Here is a 14,130-nt window from a genome sequence, read left to right as displayed (position 1 = left end):
GTGAGCACAAAACTATCCCAATGCCAGAGAAACTGGTAAAGAATCCCAATGCCCAGGCGTGAAGTCATCTGAACTACAGGATTCCCACCGCAAACCTGGCTCCCAAAGCACAGGGGGGGATTGGGGGTTTGTTCTCTTTGCTTAGCCATGTGCAGTCGCACAGAGAGCGCGTTTAACAGTCTCCCCTCCCACAGAGCGGGAAGGGGAAATGATTCTTAACTTGAAGCCTGATGTAGGGTGACCAGACATCCTGATTTTATCGGGACTGTCCCAATATTTGCTCTCCCCCCGACACACACTCTAACCACTGGCCCCCACTCCCCTCCCAGGGCTGGAGATAGAACCCAGGAATTCTGACCACCAACCCCCCTCCTCTGCTCTGACCACTAGACCCCACACTCCCCTTTTAGATTTTAGGCTCACTGCCTCTTCTATCCATGCACCCCACCTGTCTATCCCTTTGCCGCCCCTGGGCAGGGAGCAGGCTGGCCGGGTGTCTTTGTGGCCGTCTGCTGGCCATGGTCCTCTCCTCCTCTTGCCCTGCCCTCAGTTGCTCTGTAGCTTTTAAGCCTTCCCTTGCAGCTGTCAGCACCAGCCGCCTCTGCTCTAGGTGCGCTGAGCAGGAAAGGTGTGTTGGGCTCCAGCCTGTGACTCTTCCTCCATCCTGCCTAGCCCTGACTATCAAGACTGGCCCTGGCACTCAGGGCCGGCTCCAGACCCCAGTGCACCAAACGCGCACTTGGGGAGGCCTTTTGCCGGCAGGCGGCTCCGGCGGACCTTCCGCAGTCATGCCTGCGGGAGGTCCACCGGAGCCGCAGGACAGGTGGACCTGCCGCAGGCATGACTGCGGATGCTCCACCGGAGCCGCGGAACCAGCGGAACCTCCGCAGGCACGTCCTGCTTGGGGCAGCAGGATTGCTAAAGCCGCCCCTGCTGGCACTCCTTCCTTCAAGTGCCATGTGGACAAGAGGTAATGTGGCTGCAAGCAAAATGGCCAAACTTGTGGGCATCAGGTGAAGCTGTGAGAATCCCAAGCATCTGGTCAAACCACTAGACTGCAGGCATCAGCAACCAGGGTAACAAGTTTTAGAGCCTCAACCCATTGTTGCCATCACAACCTGGCCCTCGTGGGCGAGTCACCCAGCAGGAGGGAAAAGATTTGCTCTTGTACAGTTGGAGACAGGGAAGTTGAGCCCTGTGAACTCCAGGGCTTTAGCACAATCCAACACAAGGTCCCAGTGAGATTTGAACTCAGATTGCAGGATTCAGAGTCCTGAGTGCTGCCCGTTACACCATGGGACCAACTCATGCTGCTGTGTCTGTGCATCAGTGACCCTCACGGGGCCGGCTCGTGTAAGGGACTGTTGGCCCCTTACTAAAACTTAGTGGGGTTTTTGGTTGGCTAGTTCCCAGCACCAATAGAAGGGGGAAGGGCCAATGGGAAATCAGGACCCTGAGACTGACAGTCCCCTGGGCAATGGGGAGAGGCCAAAGCTCCAAGTTAGCCGCACTGACAGGCCAGGCAGTGTAATGAGGGAGTCACCAGGCCAGGGGGTCCCATCCTCCCTGGGAGCTGGAACTGCCTGAGCCAGAGTGGGGCAGAGCTAAGGAGAGAGCAGGAGCCCGAGAAGAGCCGGGGAGCAGAGCTGCACAGGTGTAGTGCCAGAAACTGCTCCCTGTAGGACTTTGCTACCTGCAGCAGTTACTGAGACCTGAGGTTGTTCTTATTTGCTGACTTGTCCTAATTGGTTAAAACTTGAGAGTGATGGGGGATGGAAGCATAAAGGCTTCATCCTCCAAACGACCCTGCCTGGTGTCCATCTGTATCTATTACCTCTTAACACCGGATTGTAAAAAATAGAGTGAGGTCATTTAAATATCATTTATTTTGCAGCTTCATTTACTATGCTAACAATGTAGCATCCTGACACTGATACTTTTGCCCATGTGACCTGTGGGTTGGATTCATTTTAGTGGGATGTGGGACATGTGGAGGATAATTTAAACTCTTAATTTCCTTATGGTTTCCCTGCAATATACTTTTCTGCTGGTGCAATTTCTGACCATTGCATGTCTATTATATTTATTACAATAGCACAAGTAAGTCACACAAGTGACATAGTCTAGGGGCTTGGCTACACTTGCAAGTTAGAGCCCATTAAAGCAGCCCCGGGTGCCCTAACTCCTGAGGTGTCCACACTGGCAAGGCACATGGAGCACCTGGGCTCTGCAGCTGGAGCGCTCTGGGTAATCCACCTCCATGAGAAGTATAAAGCTCGCTGAGCCCTGCTGAAATACCCGGGCATCAGTGTGGACGACGTGTTGCATCACTGCACTGTGTTTGGCATCAGGAAATGTCCCATAATCCCCTGAAGTCAAGTGCCCACTCTGGTCATTGTTTTGAAATCGGTTGCAGGCATGCGGATATCCCCTTTCAAAGCTCCGTTTCTGACAGCCGGCTGCTTATCTGCTCTGGGACAAAGCAACCATTAGTGTGGAATGCTGCTGTTGTGAGTGTGTGTGAGAGAGGGGGGGGTCTGCTGCTGTCCAAACACACAAGACAGCATGCTGAGACACTGTCAGCCCCCCAAACACACCGTCGCTCCCCCCACGTACGCACAACACACTTCCTGTCACACTCCACCCCCGTCCCCCATTTGAAAAGCACGTTGCAGCCACTTGCACACTGGGATAGTTACCCCAGTGCACTGCTCTCTGTGGCATTGCCAGAGCTGCTAATGTGGCCACTCCAGTGCGCTTGCAGCTGTCAGTGTGAACACACGGCAGCGGTTTCCCTGCTGTGGTTTCACTCCCAGTGCTCTACATCTGCAAGTGTAGCCAAGCCCTAAATTTGCCAGACCAACCGAACTCAGTAACTGCCCTCCACCACCATGTGCAGTAAGGAGGGGCATGGTGAAGCACACACCGCACTTACTGGCTCAACCTTGTGCATGGTAGGGGGGCCACCTCCCCATTGATGAGACCTGGTCCCACCATCTCCGCGGAGCTCCAGGCTGCCCTGCTGCCATCCCTGTCTGTGTTGTCTTCTCTAGCAGTTGACTGGAAGGTGAGCACTGGCCGCATGCCATGTAGCCGTGTTGTCTCGAAGGGCGAAAGCAGGAGGAATGATGCCTTCATAGCCCACCCAATATTCCCTAACATAGTTAAAGAAAATATTTCTCAATGAATTCTCAGTAAAAGATCAGAAGCAGCCAGTGTCCGCATCAGTCTACGAGCATTGGTATTTTCTTGAAATTTGTCAGACCAACCTAACTAACACCTAACACCCATTTGAAGTTCTTCTTTTCACACTGTTGCTCATTCTCAGGTTCTGCTTTGTCTCCAGACAGATCCAGTCTCTTTCAGAACTGCCTTGCTCTTTCTGTCTGTTTCGCTCATGGATGTTTTGGAGTAAACACTCCCCTTCCCTCTATTCTCAGACAAACACTAGTATTAACTGTTTGCTGCTGATGGGTTTAGAAAGCATTTGTCAAGTAGAAGATGCCATTTCTGGGGGATTGCTCCCAAGATCCAGTACTTTGGGTTCAAACGTCTCTCAGCTTCCTTGGGGAAAATAACACCAAGGCTTCTTTGCAATATACAGGAAGGAAGGAGTTTTCCACCCCAGATGGGACTTGAACCCACAATCTCCGGCTTAAGAAGCCAATGCCTTATCCATTAGGCCACTGGGGCCCTGAAGAGCAGTAAAAAGAAGGATGGAAATTCCCTCTCAGGATTGCACATTCCTCACATTCACTCAGAAGCCAAATACCCCATTTAATGGCCTTACAGAAACGTCTGCATCCCCTGGCAGCGAGGCAGCTGGGCAGGTGGCTGACAGAGCTGAGCACCACCTTTCTGCCAGCCACCTTTAGAGAAGAACCCCACCCTAGAGTCACCCCTCCCTCCTTCAGCACCTCCACGGCTGTGGCTCTGAGTGGCAGTAGGATGATTAGGGGGCGAATCCGGGGCTGGAAGGGGGGTAAGGTCGGCCTGTAAGGAGGAACCAGGTGGGGCAGACCCAGGGGGAGGCTGTGGGCTGCTGGTCGGTTGTTGGGATCCGAGCTCTAGATCAAAGCTGCACAGTGACCTGACACCCAGGATTACAGGGCTGACACAGTGACCCCCTTACTGGCCTCGGTGACCCCCAAACCCTTGTTACTAAGGGCATTGAGGAGTCTCTGTCCATTAATAACTTCTGGGAGCTCCCCAGCAGGCTGCGGGCGTCAGCCGCCTCCTGCCTCACAGGTTAGACTCTTGGCGCTGTGCCAGCCGCCCCCTCGCTTGCAGGCCCAGTGTAAGAAGCAGGAGGCCTGGTGCTGGCAGAAGAGGGTTTTGATTAATCGAGCTCTGTGTGATGGGCACAGGACGCTTCCACTCAGTAGCACAGCTGGGGGGGAGCAAGGGGAGCAGCTAAGGGAGTCGGGTGCCTCCGGTGGGGGTGTGGAGCAGCCGTTCGTTTTCCTGTTCACACTCCTCTGCGGTGTGAAAATCGGGGAGGGGAGGCAGAAGCCCCACTTCCCTCCCTAAATGGCGCCCAGTGGGGGAAGCCAGGACAACAGGGTGGGGTGGCAGGTGGTGGCCAGACTCTCACTGCCAGGGTCTAGTCTAGTTCAGGGTCCAGCTCAACTTCCTCCCCATGCCACTGGCCTCCAGTCCCCTTCCCCCACCAGGTCAACCCGGGCACTAGGGCAGGAACGGGGTGAGGCAGCAAGTCAAGCTGAGCAAGGCAGGCAAAAGCGAGTCTTATCTTCATGGGCACCTCCCAATGACGTCCTTTTTGTGTGCAACAGCTGCAAAAACATCCCGGACAGAGAAGCAACAGGCCAAAACATTGGCATACAGCTGCCAAAGTAGCTCAGTTGGGAGAGTGTTAGACTGAACATCTAAATGTCCGTGGTTCAATTCCAGGCTTTGGCAGGTGTTTTCATCCTCTTTGTGCAGGGGCAGCTTGTTTTCTAGAAGCCCAGTGGTGCCTGCACCCAAGATGAGCAGGATTTCCCTGGGGTAAAGCAATTTTGGGGGCCCCTTCCATTAAAAAAAAAGTGGCAATACTGTATTCTCACGGGGCCCCTGCAGGGCCTGAGGCAAATTGCCCCACTTGCCTCCCCTCTGGGTGGCCCTGAAGGTGAGTCTCTGATCTTGGGCTCTGCTGTAGGAAAACATAGAATGGGCTTCTGCCCCTAGTTGGCCCACCTGACTTTTAACAAGGAGAGATGGGAGCTGTCTTTCCCAACATGGCAGGAAGAGAGCAAGGCAGGGTGACCCTCAGGAATGGTGCCAGAGGGCTGCTGGGCAGTGACAGGCAGGAATAGGGGATGAAAACTCCTCTGTGCAGCTGAGCAAGGGCAGTACCAGGGAAGGGGCATCTGTAAAAGTGGCCGTGTGGAAGGTGGAAGGGATTTGGGGGCCCAGGAGGAGGTGCTTGATGTTCAGTGCCTTGGAGCAGCTGGACTTAGCCATGGTGGGTGTTCAGGAAATGCCCATTAATAACTCTAGGGTAGCTCAATAGGCAGAGGGTGATTGGAGGAAGGGCCTCCTGGCCAGGGAAGAATGATGGGGCTGGAGTCACATTCGTGGTGCGAGTACAGAAGGTGGTGGAGCTCCAACCAGGGAGGGCATTACTGGTGGGCTTTGTGCTCTGTGGCACTGGTTACTGCTATATTAGTGTGTATGGTCCCCAGTTAAGGCATGAGAGGGAAGATCAAAGGCTCCCTTCCTCTGGACTGCATGATGTTCGTTGTTGTTGGCGGGGGGTTAATTGTGTCAGCCGGCCTGAGCACCGCTGGTCCTGTTTTCCCAACCGTCAGAGGAAACATTTTCACAATGAGCACTACCTGGTGCAAGTCGGCTTAGAGGAGCTCACTCCAGCCACAGAGGGGGTTCACCTTTCTGCGGGGACAGGCCAGGACTCGCATTGACCGGATTTATGCTTAGCTTTTGTATCTTTAGCACGTTGCTTCTCAGATTCTTTCTTGGCCTGACTTGTTACACTTTGACACTTAACAGGCCAGAGTTTGTGCACCTTCCTATTATCCTCACTAGGATCTGATTTCCAAATTTTGAGGAATGACTTTTTGCCTCTAACAGCCTCCAGTACTCGGCCGTTTACCTAGAGTGGCGTTCTGCTGGTCGTCCTATTGTCGTTTCTGATTTAGGGCAAACGTTTCATCTGAGCCTCTAATTGCGGTGTTTTTCAACAGTCTGCATGCTGCTTGCAGGCACCTAACACTTGTGACAGCAGCTCCTTTTAATTCCCACCTAATCATTTGTACTTATGCCGATAGGTCGACTTTAGGTCTTTAACTTTGAGCGGTAGCTGAGAAGATGGTAAATCGGGCAGAAACCCATTCGACAAACCTCTTCATTTCCTTGTTATTTCCTGACTTCTTCATTCATCCCCTTTTCCTTATTTCCTGGCTGAGGCGGCGGCCTGCTAGGGAGCTCCCCGGCACCTCTGGCTGCCTGGGCTGAAGGCAAGAGGCAGGCCTGGGCGTGGTGAGGGCCTCCTGTCCCGTAATGAGGCCGCAGTGCTTCCTGGTCCCCTTTTCCCACCCACACCGGCAGGCGGCTGCTGCGGGAGAACACGAGGGAGGCTCTCGGGATGCTAGGCAGCGCTGTGTGGCTGTCAGGGAAAAGACCCTTCTTCTCTAAAGATGGCTGGCAGAAAGGTGGTGCTCAGCTCTGTAAGCGACCTCCCCAGTAGCCTCGCTGCCAGGGGATGCAGACATTTCTGTAAGGTGCAGAAAGAGGTTATTTGGCTTCCAAGTTAATATGAGAAATATGCATTTAGGAGATGGAATTTCCATTTTTCCACAGGGCCCCAGTGGTCTAATGGATAAGGCAATGGCTTTCTAAGTCAGAGATTGTGGGTTCAAGTCCCATCTGGGGTGAAAAACTGCCTCTACATTGCAAGGAAACCTTAGCCTTATTTTCACCAAGAAAGCTGGGAGATGTTTGAACGCAAAATATTGGATCTTGGGAAAAATGCCCCAGAAATGGGCATCTTGACAAATGCTTTCTAAACCCCTCAGTAGCAAACAGCTAATGCTAGTGTTTGTCTGAGACTAGAGGGAAGGGAGTGTTCACTCCAACACCTCAGTGAGTGAAACAGACGGAAAGAGCAAGGCCATCCTGAAAGAGAATGGATCTGTCTGGAGACAAAGCAGCCCCTGAGAATGAGCAACAGTGTGAAAAGAAGAGGTTGAAATGTGTGTTAGATGTTAGTTAGTGTTAGAGGGTTTATCCCTTCACCCTCCCATTACCGGGTCCTTCTTGCGTACACACAGAGCAGCAATACGCAAAGTCCCAAGGTGCAAACAATTAGATGTTTATTGGGTTGAACTTCCAGCAAGCAACGATTCCAGTTTCCTTCCTCGGTGTCCCCATCCCAGCCCTGACACCACAGAGCCTTGCCTGTGTCCCTGTTCCCATTCTCCTCCTTGGCAAAACATAGGACATATGGTGACACATTTCCTGATAGGGCCAGGCATCAAGGTGGAAGGTGCTGATATTCCATTTGTCCCACTGCCCCGTGCGTAGTGCAGTGCCCTGCACCTTCTCTCATAGGAGCCTGTTCCAATTAGCGTTCCAGACTTCCCACTATAGTGGGCCCGAGAAGGTTGGGTCCAGGTTGTCTAGTGCAGCGGGGAGGGGCTTACTCCATTACTTCTCGGTTATTTCCATAGGCAACGTCACACAAGTATACTTAGCAATACACCAGCCACTGTAATAATCCACAGCAACACAGAGAGACCTGAGCACTGCAGCATGGTCCAGCATCCCGGCCACCACCGAAACACCTCCTCTCCTCCTTCGACGGGATCAAGCTCTTAACGTGTCCAGTTGCAATACGCTGCCACTGCAGGTTTTCGTGCTTTTGTCCATATCATAAGTCCATTGAATGTCCACAGAGAAATGGGTTATTGTCGAAACCAACTTAACCACATGGTGTGGAATCAGGCTGTATGCGCTGGTTCGATTATTCACAGCAGTAAGATTCACAGATCTATCTGTGCGCCAAAGCCCAGAGAGCAGCGTGTAGTGTGGAATTTGGTTAGGGGCTGGGGTAATTGTGCCCCCAGTAATATGTACATTTCCAGCAAAACACCTCAGACACAGTACACCCAATTGTCCACCCCTTACCATGGGCCATTGGGTGTGCTCCTCCACGGCCATCAGGGAGGGGCACATTCAAACATCTTCTCTGGATTTACACCATTTTACACACCCCTCCATTGATTCCCAGCGAGCAAATCCCCTTCTCATTATTCCCATAGGGCTTGTGGGGCCCACCTTAGCTGCCGATTCACTTCCAGATACTACGGTAGCTATTACACAGGTGCTGGCCTCCTAGTCGAGCATTTTGAATGTCCACACACATCTTCCCCCAGGTCAGCCTTTTGAAGCCATCCCCACTCATGTCATGAGGTTTTTCTGTTCATTGAAACACAACAATGCTAACACCAAGACAAACACCACAGACAAACAATACAAAACATAGATTCATGGTATTATGGTTTAGTCTTTTGCTGGCACCAGCTTGCTCGTAGAGTGTCTGAAAAACAAAAGAAACAATTTCCACACACACACACACACCCCCGTGGGGACAGATTAGTGCTTAATAATAATAATACCACTTCCTTTTACAAATTTCCTTGCTAATTGCAGGAAAAACAGAAGAATTCCCTCCAGGCTGTCCTTATTTTGTTCTATAGTCAGATAGTGAATTACTCCCCTCACTGGTCATTTATGAAATTCATGAAGTGGTGTGCCTCAGTTTCCCCTCTTGTACAACAGACCAAGTTTGCAATAGTTTCTCTGCTGTACCAAGCATTAAGTTTATCCTCAGGTAATAGCTGAGAGACAGCTTTAGATTTAGCTTTAGCACTGTACATACACACACACACTCCTTAGGGTTAACTGTCCCCCTTATTTTCAGACTTGACTTGTTTTTTCATCTCCCTTTCCTGGAGGGCCACAATCTGAGTCTTCCAGTAGCTTGTTTGCTGACCAGATGTATTTATTATTTGCAGCTCCTTTGTGCTGCCACTGATGGGCAGTTCTCTCCTTCCCCCATCAGCTAGGTCATTTGCATTCACACCGGCTTTCGGGCTTGGCTTTTGGATCCAAAGCCATCAGCAGCTCAGAGACTGTCTTAAAAGGGACACAATCAACTTCCACCTGAGTTCTGATTACTTTCCACTTTCACCTTCTGCTTCAAAACACACAGATCTGAAAAAGAAACCACAACCTATTGTGGATCCCTTTGGAGCCCTAATAGGGTTTGAGCTAAGTACCATGTTTTGTTTGCATTTCTTTTACCCTTTCTCCAATATACACTGCACACGTCCTGGGAAAAAGCACATTCCTTCCATAGTTTAACCTTCATGACATTATATTACAAACCATAAGTCTCAGTTTAGGTTTTTAAAACCTTACACAATTACACACAACATTTTGTTTTGTCTAACAGCCCTTGCACTGCAATAATTTTTTTTTACACAACTGTACCCCGATTACACGTCCATCTTGTACAACCAGAGCCAGCCAGGGGCAGGCAAGTTAAGTGCCAATAGAAACCCCGGACATTCCTTTAGAGATTTTGCTTACATTACCCAGGAGTCAAATCATTTTGATGAGATTATCTCCCCGCCTGCTGCCTGCAGCCGTCCCCTATAGACCATTTCTGTGGGCAAAGGGCCCATTTCCCCTCAGAATGGCTGTAAAGGCTTCTTGGGACAAAACATAGTGATGGTAGCAGCCACTTTACCTGACCCTCTTGTATAATTTAATTACTAAGCTTCCATCCAACGTGAGTGCACAGAGCTGCACATACAGTTACCTTTATATAACTGGGTTTTATTATTAAACCAAAAACTGCCTTCTTGTAACACCACAACTGTTGCCTTTTGCTATTTCCACAACTCACAAATGTTTACTTTCCTCCAAACTCTGTATTATTAATTTTTGCAAAACCCTGGGCGGCTGCACTGCAGTGCTGGGGTGACTCTGCAGGGGGAGAAGCTGCTGTGGAGCAATGTAGAGCAGGTGCAGGAAGGAGCCGGGGTCACTGTTCACATTGTGAACTGCACAATTTTCCAAATTTGGGAATGTCCGAGAACAATTCTAAGGGGAAGGTGAATGCAGAGCAGTGACACTGGAGGTGCCCAGACCTCCAACGGGGGTGGTGTGGAAATTAATAATGGGAAGAGCATTTGCAAAATTAGTCGTCACTGACAAGATTTGTCTCTTCTTATTTCCGGTTGCGGTGTTATTTAGCGGAATCAGGACATATTTTTACTATGTTAATTAAACACATACTTTTATTTAACTGAGCCAAAAACTTAGTGTCACTTATTTTTTTCTCTGTCCTAACAAGAACTAAATGAATGTTGTGACTTTCTGGAAAGTGCAGCGAGATTAAATGTGGGGAATTCAGTCTCTGTGTTTGGAGCTGATGTTTTCCTCTCACAGGTCAGTGCCTGCATTGAAATACCAAGAGGGATCTAAGGGCTGGTGTACGCTGGGCACAGGGGTGTTTGCAGAAGGGGCGGGGCCTCAGGTGGAAGGGGCGGGGCAGGGCGTTAGTCTCCCCCAGCTGGCGGTTCACGCCCTGCCCATGGTGTTGCAATGAAAGAGGCTGCCCAGCCTGCACTTGTAGCGAGGTTCCCCCACTAGGTGGCCGCAGGAGACAGGCAGGTGACTGCAGGGGAAGTGGCGACACAGGAGCTCTCAGCAGCAGGGTGATGGACAATGCCGTGGAGCAGCAGCGACGCAGAGTGAACAGGGCAAACCGAGAGCCAGTTGAAGGAGTGGCAGCAGCAGAAGCTGAGAGTTTGCTTGATGCCTTCGCCCGCTGCTGTTTTCTGCTGGTCGCTGGGTGACAGTTCCTGCCTGTGGCAGCTGGGGCTGCGGGTCCCCGCTGCCTGTGGCGGCCAGGATCCGGGGTCCTCGCTGCCCATGGCACCCAGGGTCCATGGGGTCCCCTCGCTGCCCATGGCGGCCGGGAGCTGGGGGGTCCCCTCACTGCCCGTGGCACCCGTGGTCCATGGGGTCCCCTTGCTGCCCATGGCACCCGGGGTCCATGGGGTCCCCTCGCTGCCCGTGGTGGCCAGGAGCTGGGGGGTCCCCTCGCTGCCAGTGGCGGCCAGGATCCGGGGGGGTCCCCTCGCTGCCCATGGCACCCAGGGTCCATGGGGTCCCCTCGCTGCCCGTGGTGGCCAGGAGCTGGGGGGTCCCCTCACTGCCTGTGGCGGCCAGGATCCGGGGGGGTCCCCTCGCTGCCCATGGCACCCAGGGTCCATGGGGTCCCCTCGCTGCCCATGGTGGCCGGGAGCTTGGGGGTCCCCTCGCTGCCCGTGGCACCCGTGGTCCATGGGGTCCCCTTGCTGCCCGTGGTGGCCAGGAGCTGGGGGGTCCCCTCGCTGCCCGTGGCGGCCGGGGGCCATGGGGTCCCCTCACTGCCCATGGCAGCCAGGGTCCATGGGGTCCCCTCGCTGCCCGTGGCGGCCGGGGGCCATGGGGTCTCCTCGCCGCCCATGGCGGCTGGGAGCTGTGGGGTCCCCTCGCTGCCTGTGGTGCCCAGGGTCCATGGGGTCCCCTCGCTGCCTGTGGCGGCCGGGGGCTGTGGGGTCCCCTCACTGCCTATGGCGCCCGGGGTCCATGGGGTCCCCTCGCTTCCCGTGGCAGCTGGGGGCCATGGGGTCCCCTCGCTGCCTATGGCGCCCGGGGTCCATGGGGTCCCCTCGCTTCCCGTGGTGGCTGGGGGCCATGGGGTCCCCTCGCTGCCCATGGTGGCCATGGTCCGTGGGGTCCCGATGGCAGCTGGGGGCTCTGGCATCCACCTGCAGTGGCTGGGAGCTATGGGGCCATCTGCAATGGCATTTGGCTGAGGCTTCTCCTCACCCCCCATGGTGACTGCGCACTCCAGGCTCTGCCTGCGGTGTCTGAGAGCTGGGGGCTTCCTCACTTGCCTGTGTCAGCTGGGAGCTCCAAGGAGCTGCAGAGTCTATTAGCAATGACGTGGGGCTGCAGGGTCCTCACGCCATCAATGCCTGCTGGGAAATCCTGGGTCCGCTCACAGCGGCTGGGAGCTCTGGGGTCTACTTGTAGGAGCTGGGAGCTGCAGGGTCCATATACAGTGGTGTGGGGCTGTGGGGGCTCCCCCGCCACCCATGGCTGCAGAGGTAGTATATATATTGTGTGAATGGTGCTCACATAACACAGAGAAAGTTGCCTATGCAGCTCACAATAGTAAATAAAGTCAGACCAGAAGTTCTCTTCTTTCCAAGTGGGAATTGTGCAGGGAGGAACAACAGACCTAGTGCAGCTGTGTTGCCACTGTCTGCTAGCACTGAAATGGTTCAGAGTGCCTTGGGTCAAGTGGCACCAGTTCTAAAAGTAAGGGTGATTTAGTGCTGTGGTTCTCAAACAGGGGTATCCAATGGTCTTCCAGGGGGTACAGCAACTCATCTAGATATTTGCCTTGTTTTACAACAGACTACATAGAAAGCACTAGCAAATTTGTAACAAATTAAAATTCATATGTTGATCAGTTTATACTGTTCTCTATATACACTGAAATGTAAGTACAATACTTATATTCAAGGGATTTATTTTTATAAATATTGCATCTGATTTTGTAAGCAAGTAGTTTTTAAGTGAGGTAAAAAATGGGGGTATGCAAGAGAAATCAGACTCCTGAAAGGGGTACAGGTGTCTCTAAAGGTTGAGAGCCACTGATTTAGTGCAGGTACCACCGGTAACATAGAACCCTGCAAAAACTTCTAGTGCAGATGAACTTGAGAGCAAGCCAGAGAGAAACAGCTGCGGAGCATGCTAGAAAGGGCTGACCTGTCCGCATTGTCTGTGCCTGACAGGCGGTCATGTGGTACAGAGGAGCCTGTGAGAGGTATCCCAAAGCAAGAGGGTTTGATTAGTTGCTAGGAGCTCCACATGCTAATCAGGAGGTGTGTTTCTGTAAATAGCGACATAAACATCTTCTAATGGCCAGTGTGCTAAAGCTGTCTCAATTGTGCTTAATGAAATGGGAACCTGGTTTTAGATTTTTGTTCTTTAATTCGCTGGGGGTAAAACCCATTGTATGAAAACATTCACCGTGGGATTAAAGCTTGTGCATATTAGCCTGGGTGTGTAGCCGAGGACAGTTTTGTTAAGACTGTACTTTCAGGGATCATTTCTATAGTTTGGAACTAGAGAAGTGTGGTTGAAAGTGTATGATCTCGCTAACCACGAGGATGAGTTAAAATGTTCTTTTCTGAGCATGAAGTGAGTGGATAGTATTGCTTTAATGCATCTGCTGTCTGCTAGTGATGAGTGTTCTTGTTTTCCTTTTGGGAAGCTGAGAGGAAAAGAGCACAGACTGAGTGGTTAGTCCTTATAAAACAAGTTTAAAAATAAATGTTTTGGCTTTTTTTTGTATTATCTGAACTTGTTTAAAGCTTTTCTTCAGTTCTCTTTAAAAAAAGTAAAGGTCGTGTGAAAATGGTGTTTTAGAAGTTTCTAGTTCAGTACTTACTGAAAGAGTTTAAAGATTTCTTTATGCTGCTCTCTCTTTTTTTTCTTGTAATCTATTTCAGTATTTAGGTAGGGTTCTGTGTCTGCACGTTCTTTTCCTTTTCCATTTGCCTCTCCACTTCTCTCTTCTTCCCTTCCCATTTTTTGGGAAGCCCCTATTTTTACTTCTCCTGCTCTGGCAGGGGGTACGCAGTTTGCTCTTGGCCCCAAGCACATCAGACAATCCACACAGGATCTGAGAGTAGCTGTCCCTTGGCCGTATAGTGGGTAGAGGGTTCTAAAGCTGTCTCAGGGTATGTCTACACTATGGGATTATTCTGATTTTACAGAAACCGGTTTTTGGAAACATATTATATAAAGTCAAGTGCACGCGGCCACACTAAGCACATTAATTCGGTGGTGTGCATCCATGTACCGAGGTTAGCATCGATTTCTGGAGCATTGCACTGTGGGTAGCTATCCCATAGTTCCCACAGTCTCCCCCACCCATTGGAATTCTGGGTTGAGATACCAGTGCATGATGGGGCAAAAACAGCATCGCGGGTGATTCTGAGTAAATGTCATCAGTCAATCCTCCCTCTGTGAAATCAA

General features: G+C 51.7%; 1 non-coding gene across 1 annotated transcript; it reads left to right on the top strand.

The window, feature by feature from the left end:
* The first annotated feature begins 13,176 nt into the window (after nucleotides 1-13,176).
* On the top strand, nucleotides 13,177-13,393 carry LOC120392666. The gene has a single exon (XR_005591756.1). It is a non-coding gene; the product is annotated as a small nucleolar RNA U3 (small nucleolar RNA).
* The last annotated feature ends 737 nt before the right edge of the window (nucleotides 13,394-14,130 follow it).

This window comes from Mauremys reevesii, unplaced genomic scaffold (assembly GCF_016161935.1).
Source record: "Mauremys reevesii isolate NIE-2019 unplaced genomic scaffold, ASM1616193v1 Contig109, whole genome shotgun sequence".
Lineage (NCBI taxonomy): Eukaryota > Metazoa > Chordata > Testudines > Geoemydidae > Mauremys > Mauremys reevesii.
Note: the sequence above shows the minus strand (reverse complement) of the source record. Positions and strands in the feature narration are given on the sequence as shown.